This window comes from Macrobrachium rosenbergii, chromosome 52 (assembly GCF_040412425.1).
Source record: "Macrobrachium rosenbergii isolate ZJJX-2024 chromosome 52, ASM4041242v1, whole genome shotgun sequence".
In the NCBI taxonomy this organism is placed as follows: domain Eukaryota; kingdom Metazoa; phylum Arthropoda; class Malacostraca; order Decapoda; family Palaemonidae; genus Macrobrachium; species Macrobrachium rosenbergii.
Window position 1 is genome coordinate 39,967,521 of NC_089792.1, and position 11,063 is coordinate 39,978,583.

Below are 11,063 nucleotides of genomic sequence, written 5' to 3' on the forward strand. Positions count from 1 at the left end.
GGCACAATTTAAATTTCGTATTTAAATCACCAGCTCTTACCCATATTCAGGGTCAAATAATTTTGCAGATCCTAAATTTCCTTCTGCTTCTAAGCTCCTTCTCGTTTTTGGCATTTTTTGTTTTCCTTTGCCTTTAATAGACGTGACTGGTGATATGAAGACCTTTATTCCCGGCCTTGCTGTATTTTACATTCCAAGGCTCTGTCTCCAAAACTGTCATGTTATTTAAACTCAAAGCACTGATAAGCGTATGAAGGTATGATGTGAACAATAACAATATAACTGAGCACTGAGTGTGGAGTAATAATAATAATAATAATTATATTTAATAATTCCAATCTCTCCATATAGTGTAGAAGTATGAATTTCCCTTCTTTATCTTGAACGCTTATTTACTTAACCCTTTTAGCACTGGGTAATTTAGGAAAAAAATTACCTTCGGTTAAACAATAAGAAAAATTTACCTTTTGACAGTTAACTCTTGAAAAAATCTTTCACTTCATTTACAAAATATCACGTGGCTACTCATAAAATAAAATGTGAAAGAACAGTGCTCGCAGAAATGATATTAAGAAAAACCAAATTATATCATTGGTTTGGGGATTAAGAAGGTACGCATTAAAACTTGAAGTTATTACACACAGTCTCCTATCCAGTAACTTGTAACAATACGGGTTACTATAACTCATTTCAGCGCCTTTTCTTCTCTCTCTATCACAGACGCGTCTCGATTTATAGTGTTCGAATGAAAAGGAGAAAAAAAAATGGTTTGTGCAGAATCTTCACCTCCAAATAATTTAACAGAATAACACGATCAAATCGGATCCATAATCATCACAGTCTTAGAAGGTGGGTCTGGAGAGCCTCTTTTAAACGGTAGTTTGGTCTCACTTCTGTTTTGAACCATTAGTAGCCCTCAAGGTGAAGCTGGGAGGATTGCCTTGTTCGAAGATCCCGAACTGAATAGTCCCTTCAGAGTTTAGAAAAAAGAGAAAGACAAAAATTAGGGGAAATTCTCTTTCTCTGGTGTTATTTGCAGATGGACAAGGTGCACCATTTTGAAATGCTAAAAGGGGAAAAAAAATTGGGCCCAATATTATCATTGTTGGGACTGACGTTAATTCATGGGCGAAGTCCCATTCTTAGATTCCAAAAATCGGGTAAAACATGACGAGGTGGTATGTAAAATAGCTGTAACAGAACCATGCGTAAACACAATAGTAAATTTGCTACAATACGTACAAGGATGTTTAAAACTTAAACATTCCAGTTCTGTGTTTTGCAATAATATGATTTTTAGATGATTTTGTGAATGTAATTAATTTCAACTTTTTCATCTACTCTGAGACTACAGAGCAAACGCAGACTAATGTCGTCTATTTAATTTTGTGTGTTCCTTCATTGTTTCTATGCAGGAGCATCTGGATGAATGGGCAACTCTTTTTTAGGCTAAATGGTTGCGGCTTCGGATTTACGACAGCTTTGTACGTTTTCCGTTATTCACAAATGAATGACGCTTGATAGCACACACACATATTTATATGTGTGTGTGTGTGTGTCTCTTTTATGCAAACCATTTTGATCTTTCTAATTCCATTCAAGATTTTCAAGAAATGAGACATTATTTTGCTGTTACATTTATAAAAAAATAAAGTTCTTTGTTGTTCTAAATCTTATTTTTGAGGATCTGCATTCTCCAACTCAAAAGGTGCATATGATCAAATAAGCTCTTATCAACAAATTTAAGGACCACTCGATGGCACGCCATAGGTTGGAAATTACCCAATTATCTAGTCTGAGTTTCCTTAAGAGCTGAAATTTTATCAAAGAGTTCCATCCATGATGCTGATTCACCCAGATTCTGATGAGTGTGAACTTGAGGGGGAATAATTAGATCCTAAGACCACAATGAACTCCCATGGCTATTGTATGCCGATTTTGAACTAAATAGGAGCTACTGTTGATTCCATATACACCAGCCCCTAAACCACGAGGAAAATGGAACAAATGAGTCGTTAACACTTAACCAGTTTACCTTTGCAATTGCATCCCCTGTTAGGTTTCCCATATTGAAACAGTAACGTTAGGTTACACTTATATATATAAGCATCAACTAATCGCAAAATAATATATATCCTCATTTTAAAATGTTCCTCGTCGGATGTGTCGTATGTATAGTTATCATAGCACACTGCTGGGCCCGCGAAGAAATCTCAGCGGAGTCAATGAAGAATCAGGAGAATTTGTTTCTGGTGATAAATTCATTTCTCCGATAATGTGGTTGAGATTCTAACAATAAGCCATCATTGCATCTAAAAATAACAAATAAATACAATGAAAGAAAAAACACTCTTAAAAATATTCACATCAAATAATTTACCAAGATCCTAAATTTCAGTTCTGCTTTTAATTGTATTTATTTGTTATTTTAGATGTCTTTAGATGCCTGATGATGCCTTTCATAGACGTGTCTGGTGATAGCGAAGAGTTTCCTCCTTTATTTTTGGGCCTTAATGTATTTTGTTCCAGGCTGTCTCAAAAAACTGTCATGTTGTTAAACTCAAAGCACTGATAATATATATGAACCAATTGATGGTGTGATGAGAATATCTCACAGAAAAACATGAAGCAAGACAAAATGGAAGGAGTAATAATTGTATGGAATAACTTATATTGAAGAAAATTCTTGAATCTCTTCGTGTGGAAGTGAAGTGTGGGATGTTGAATATCTTTAAATATGATGAGGCTATTTTTGCAACCCTTTAAGAAAAGAAACTGGAAATACTGAAAAAATATTACGTTTCACAGGGAAAGGGGAATCATTCTTACCTTCAGACATTTGATAAACAATTAAACAATAGAAAAATGGCTGGGTGACTATTTACTTTTTCTTGAACTTTTTCTTCAAAGCTCTTTAAAAAAAACTGCTTTAATCATTTGAGCAGATGTCCTGATACAAATATTATCTAAAAATCGAGGTTTCTCATAAAATAAAATGGTAAATTTGAAGAACAGTGCTCTTCAGAAATGTGTTAAGAAAAAACCAAATTATATCACTGGTTTTGAAGACAATTAATATGGTACCTGATTAAAACTTGGAAGTTATTAAGCACAGTCACCTAGGTCATTCAGTAACGGAAATGACGGTAAAAGGTTTGAAAGGTAACAGAGTAAAAACTATTTCAGCGCACTTGAATCTTCTCTCTATCAGAGGGTGGGAAAGTCTGGAATTCATAATGTTTGAGGTCCCCAAAAGAAAAAAAGTGGTTTGTGCATCACATCTTCAGTTTAAGCAAACAGTAATGCACACACATACATGAGGTGGATTGACGCACCGCCCCTACGGGGTTCCCCACACCAACAAACAGTCTGGGAAGGATGGGTGTGGGAGTCCCTTCCTGAAAGGTTAGTGACGAATGGGTTCGTTAATCTTCTAAAAGGAATAGCAGTGACCAGCCCTACAGGTGGAAAGTCTGGAGCATTCAATTCAGTTTCCCGATCTGAAATCCTAGTGTTTCATTTATACCTGGAGGGCCCCAGTCATTGACGAGGTTGCAAAGGATATGGAATGACAAAAATATTTTCGGAAAACAAAATGATTACGGTAGTATTAAACAAGTCAGTAGTCACAAAAAGAAGAATTTGGAAACATTTTAAATTGAAGATGGGAAAATTAACAAAGTATCGGGCCCAAATATATGAAATTGGTTGTCGAGACTGAAATTCGTTGAGAAAAGGGAAAAGATATCTTTACATAATAATAATAAAAACTAAAAATAGAGTAAAAGCATTTCACACAGTATAATACAGCTACAATATTGCCTAGGATGTTTAAAGGGTTAGAAAATTCGTAATTGTATTCGTTGTAGCAATAAAAATGATTTTTAGATGATTTTGTGAAACTGAAATGTGCAACTTTTTCATCTACTTTGCCATAAGAAAATCTCATAGCAAACGCAAATTAATGTCGTCCATTTGTTTGTTTCTATTGGATGCTACTATTATGTAATTTATGTGTGTATATACACACACACACAAACAAATACACATTACACGCACATATATTCACACACATATATATATATATATATATATATATATATATATATATATATATAATCATTTATATACAGTGGAGATATATATATATATATAATAATAATAATAATAATACTGTATATAATAATAATAATGTTTATAACAATAAGCATCTTCTTCGTTCGAAACTGTTTAAAGCCCATTTTTCGTAGAATTTATTGGATTAAGACTAATACTTCATTACAAACTTTGATTTGGCGTTCCACACTAGTCAGTGGAGATATAATAATAATAATAATAATAATAATAATAACATAATAATAATAATAATAATAATTTTTGTGCGCTTTACCAGGTCTCTTAGAAAGTCACGACAAACAAGACCTAAGCAGCACAACTTAAACTACATGAGTTGTAAACCAGCCTTAACTAATAACCCAATCCCCATAGTAACATCACCTTACAAGCGTCCTAAACTGTCTTCTTCCCACTCTGTTCCTCAGCCCTCCTCTTAAATATCTACAGTAAGTGTTCTCATCCCCTAAAGTCGCAGGGCCCGGGGGGTGTTGCAAGGGCGGGGGACGGATCATTCTCCTCGGAAAACGGGGTAATCCAGCCCACACTAAAAGTCCACTCGTCGACTTTTACACGAAAATTAATGATTAGAAGCCTACCCGAATTACCCACAGTGAAATCTCTCTTATGACCTTTTACTCGGGGGTCTTAACTCAAAAGGGAACATCCAAGGCAACATAAAAGATGGATAATAATGGCAGCGAGACGTCGGCCTCGTTACAACGGAAATGGCCGCATTAGCGAAGGGAAGGTCGTTACTCGCCATTGTCTGAAACCGCTTGCCTTTAAAATGACACAAAAGACGGAGATTGAAATCACAAACTTAGTCTAATGAAGTAATGACCTGCGACTGGAAAACAAAAGAGGGGAGCTGGCTGCATTCTCATACCGAAGCATCAATGCTTTGTGATTGATGACTGGCTGTCCTGCGCGATCTACTGACTGCCATTGTCATCTTGCTTTAAATGACGATGTGTCAGCGTCTGGGACGAAATGTCTAATGAAGCGATGGCCTGCAAAAGTAAAGAAAAGGGTGTGAGCGAGATCCAACTCACGAGGCGATTCATCATTGCCTTAGAGGATATATTCATCTTATCTTAGTTCGGTCAATATGAAGGGAATGCTCACATCACATTGGTTTTCTTCATGTTGGTAAAGTACATTTGAAATTTATATAAACTTTTGACGACCGACAGCACTTTCTTTCTCTGCGACAGAAAAAAATTTTTTTATCTGGATAAACAAAAAATTTCCCTGAAAAACATTATTCTAATCAGTATTTTTCACTAAACAGTAACAATGAGAACGTAGGTATAATCTGTCAGAAAATATTTGACATTTATCATGAAAATAAATTAACTTGAATACTTGTATATCCCCTCCAAAAAAATCAGTTCTACATGATTTGAATACAACACATCATGACATAATATTAATCGCATACATAAGTTAATGTGCTTAACCCTAGCATTAAGTGGTCTCGTCTGTAAAATGTTCAGCGGCAACTCCTATCCATTTACTGCAAACTTGTTTTTCGGTGCGACTGGTTAGTAATTGATGCTTCAAGATAGTAATGACAATTTTCGTGACAGACCAATGACAGTCTAATTGTTTTTATTTTTCTTATTTCTTACCATCAATCTACTTTTCCTTAGAGACTACAGTTTAATGATGGTGGACATGGCTCACAGTCAGTATCTATCCTTTTTCACAGGAACATCTGAAATCCTAAATTTAACCTATATTTGACTCTTACGTGTATTGAAAGGGTACACAATTCGTTTCAAACCAAACAAATGAGTTTTCAGAAATGCTAAAATGTTAAGGGTTCAAGACCTTGCTACAAATTACCTACAAGTGAAGTATGCGATATACATAAATGCAATCAAACTTCCAAGTCACGACAAGTAACAACAAACGCCAGTACATTTTAACATCCAAAATATGGCAAGGCTGATTATCTTTATATAATCTGTGTCGTTCTGAATATCAAGAGAAACGAATAATTATGTTCATATAGGTGATGAAAAACTTATGCGGGATGTTTATAGCGACAATTGCTATAGCTTGTCTACAAGCCAGTCTCAGAATATGAGTGAATGTTAAATTGAAAGCCAGCATTTTTAAAATTCGTAGATTACTTAACCATGCAATCATTCATATACACTCGGCCTTCCACACATGCCACAACAATGTACTGTAAAAGTGTGAAGAGCCCATACATATTCACACAAACATAAACAGCGTAATGACACACACATTTATGTACGTTCGTATGTGTGAGGAATATATAACGGAAAGGTATGTTCATCTCCTTATGCAAGTCAATATCTCTATCGTGAATCAACCCTCGGTGTTTGGAGGGGGGCTGAAAAAAGTGGCAAGGTAAACACATAAAGCTGCAAATGGAATTCCAAACTGGTCGTGGGATAGCAAAGCATCAACTCATCACATCTCAGGTCTCGTTTGGTCATCACAGGGTTGCTTTTTTCATCACCTGTTTGTTTATCTATTTGTCTGTTGAGATGAGTTTTACACTAATGACTCTCTCTCTCTCTCTCTCTCTCTCTCTCTCTCTCTCTCTCTCTCTCTCTCAACCTCGGAACGACGCTGAAAAACTTTTTCTCTCTTTTGAAATTGTTGCCATAAATCTAAGATTTTCAACGACGCACAACATAGTACGCCACTTGTATTATCAGTGCAATACACAAATACACACACATAGTACATACTTGTATTATCAGCTCACACACACACACACACACACACACACACACACACATATATATATATATATATATATATATATATATATATATATATATATATATATATATATATATATATATATATATATATATATATATATATATATATATATATATATATATATATATATATATATATATATATATATATATATATTTATAAATCCATAAAGTGTCATGGTGCAATTTAAAACACCTGTAGCTTTGTAACTATACATGACATAATCAGTTTGTAAAAAGGGTAAGAAAGCGTGATGTGTCCAGTTTTTCTGTTCTTCTGAAGTTTTGTTTATTATTTGTTTCACGAAATATATTCCACAATTTCTGAAAATAAAAAATTATTTCTTTTTCAGATCTGCTGTTGACCCATGGCTTCACTACAAAAGAAAGTAAACTGCGTTCTTTTGTTGGCTGAGCTAAAATGTACTGTCGCTGTCCAAAGAATGTTTGCAACCCAGTACAATAAAGAAACTTGGGGTTGGAAGTAACACAAATAACATAAAGTAATGTTAAATACGTACAATCATTGAGTATAAAGCTACGTATATAATGTGAGTCATGAAGGGGAGCAGGGCAAAAGATTTGACAAATCAGTGAGGTATCAGTTCAGCCTTATTCCTCACTAACCAAACCCTTTACGGATCCACTGCATTTCCTTAACAAAGCTAGCAGCTATTTGCTTGAAAATCAAGGAAAGCAAATAATTGCCACAAACGTTGCCTCTTCTGCATACTCAACAATCCTATTTCCAAAGTCAACCATTATATCACTAACATAAAAAAAAAAATATGATTCTTAAACATAACTTACTTGAACGCGCAACATAGCAGTTCTAGGCTCAATAATGACATCATTAACAACTCTGTGCTGACAGTCACATGAAAAATTGTGAATGACACGAACAGCCTCAAACACCTGGGTAATGAAATTTACATAAATGGGTTAATCATGTTGAAGACAGCATAAACGGGCTTCACACGTACCCAGCTGCAACCTGTAAGCTTCCTGGCTGCCAGGAAGATGTTTACATGATTAGTACTTCAAGGGCTTCAAGATCAATGCTCTTGATTTAAGTATAAAACCCTTCATTGTTTTAGATCATCAAAATTGTTTGGAAAAGTATAAAACTTGTTCATTATTTTAGATCATCAAAATTGTTCTGATTCAAGTATAAAACATTATTTTGATCATCAAAATTATTCTGTGGGTCTTAAATTGACGATTTTTAGGATGTATTTCTTGGTTAACTTCAGGAATAATTCTGCCATCAATCTCCATGCCGATAAGATGCTTGACAAACCTGTAGTGCAGATCTACTATAATGGAACATTGCTTCTCCTTGCAAATCTTACTTTCAGTTTTCCACTCGCGTCGAATCTGTTCTTGAGCCGGCACAGCACGTGTACATCTTTCCCATTTCTGGCCCTATACCAAAGGGTTGTGTTTTCTCTCGAACTTCTTGTCTCCTCTAACTCAATTTCCCTTTTTGCCTAGCTATGACTTTGCAGATGGTTTACGCTATTCCATTTCTCTCTTTCTTTATTGCCTAGCCTCCAAGACTTGACTTGCTTTATTCACGTTTCAACCCTACTGTCGAGAGCCCATTATTTTCTTAGATTCATAAGCTTCCGAAATCCAGTTTCTTCTGATTTCTCCTACCACTTTCCCATTCCGTGTTTTATTTTGTTTCATAAATATACTCTCCTATATAATAATTTTTAATCAATTAGACCAGAATGAACCACAACCTCTTTATTCTACCAGTTTCGTGGGTGTTTAAATTGTCGTAATTTAAACTTGTTCCAAAGCGATGCTGTAAGACTGCTAAATCTGTTTCTAAAAGTGTAGCTGTACTGCATTAATGACACGAGTATTTTCTTATTCAAAGAACCTGTTTTAGAAAATTTGGGTGATTTTTTTTTGGGTGATTTTTTTCCATTTGCGCCTCTTACCTTAAAATCTATGTGGGTTGCGGTGATTCGGAAATGAAGGAAACGCATAGCGACAGATTTAACTCAAGTAATGCGTCCTTTCTCTCTTATAATCTGTGGAGAACAGCAGTCATCAGATAACTCTGTTCGTTAGTTGTTTTTTGCTTATACATTCAGTTACTGACTCGATGAAGGCATCAACATCAATCCCACCAGTCACTGTGAAAAGAGTTGAGGGCACGCAAGCATCGCACTACAGAAGTTCCAAATGTTGCGCATTAATTGATGTCTTCAGATTCTCCACTGAGTGTAAATAGCACTCGAGTATCCTCAAGAGAAAAACTGACAAATGAGACGTTCAATTTTTCCAAGCTAAGGATTATTATGAAAAGTGTTTGAAAAATTAAATAAAATTTCGAATGAAGATAAATCGTTAAATTAAACACTAGAGTAAACAAAAACATTGTTAGTGTGAAAAGAGTGATGAACCACGGTTCCAGCTATTAATATGGCAACATCTTCAATAATAATAATAATAATAATAATAATAATAATAATAATAATAATAATAATAATAATAATAATAATAATATGAGCTTTCAAGTATATATATCATTTTACAAAGTCAACCTTATTCAGCCATCTCACGAAGGATAAATTTCCATCCAACTCTATCGTAGTTTCTGTCTTATTACAAAATGCGATAAATGAAGAGCTCTGGTACAAGTCGATAGCACAGCAATCAAAATAATAAAATAACTATTGCTATCTTTATGGCATTTACCGATAAAATCGATCTAAGAATAACAACATCCTAAGTATCTAAGACTTATCCAGCGCTTACCTAAGAAACCAGAAAGAACAATTATTCTCTCAAGCTTACGGCAAAGTCAGGTAATATTATGCAGATTTATCTGGGTAAAACCTAAAATATCCTTAATTGCCTCAAAACATATCTTGACATCTGGCTGTTACTCTTTAGATTTAATTTTGGTAACTGACAGAAAAAACAATATAGTGATGCACTTAGTATTGCAATTAAGATTTTACCTTGTTTCCTAAAAGTACTCTCTTTTCTGTTGCAGTGTAGTACATGAATTAAAAATAAAGTGAATAAAGTAAGAAAGCGAAACCGACACACGGGCAAAGTTGATAAAAAAGAAGAGGCAGAAAGAACAATGGACGAGGGAATTAGAAAATATTACAACATAAAGAAGATTTGACCGGAACGTGAACAATAGAATGAATATGGAAATGACACAGGATATTGACAAAAACCGTTTGCTGATCTGGGAAGAGCGGGAACAGATATAGCATCCGCAAATAAGAAAAAAAGAACAGATAGGCTGAACATATGCGAAGGCTGTGAAGGATACAACAGAATGGTGAGGAGTAGATGGGAGAGAGAGAGAGAGAGAGAGAGAGGTAGGAAAGAATACATTCAAGCTGAAGAGGGAAGACGCTAAACACCCTCCAGGTATTAATGAATGGAATATGGATAGAACTGCGAACCTGATGTGAACAATAAAGCAATAACAAGAATAAAGGAGAAGTTCCTTGAAAATGCGGGGAGAGAATGGGAAAACACAACAATAAGAATCCTGAAGACATGAGAGACGTCGTAGAGAGCAATAAAGATTGATGAGAATGGAACAGAGGAAAGCTAATGAGAGAAATGAAACGGACAAAAAGAATGAGAGGTGAGGGTGTGAGGGTAACTGCGTGGGACAGAATCCCAACAAGGGCAAGAAGATGAGGGGAACAGGTGGTACATACCTCAAGTTTAGTCGTCAAAGGTATAATGAAAGACTGAGGACCTTCAGGGCAGGATGGGGCTGGTAATGCCCTGGGGAGGGAGGTGGGGGGGATATGAGCTGGAGACTTGGTGATGGAAGAGAAAATGAAGAACACGGAGACACGCAATGATGGTAGGAGCAAATACACTAAACACTCTTCCACACATTCACATTCACATTCACACAGACACACACACACACACACGTACATTCTACAAAATAATAACCAAACAACTATCAAATTTTAGAAGGAATTTTAAGATGTAGACCTGGTGATGGGAGAAAAAGTGAATCATAGAGACTCGTAGGAGCAAATACATACACAAGCACATGCACACGCAGACACGAATAATAACAAATTATACGAATTATATATACACACACACGAATAATAACAAACTACACACACTCACACACGAATAATAACAAAATATACAAAATACACACACACACGC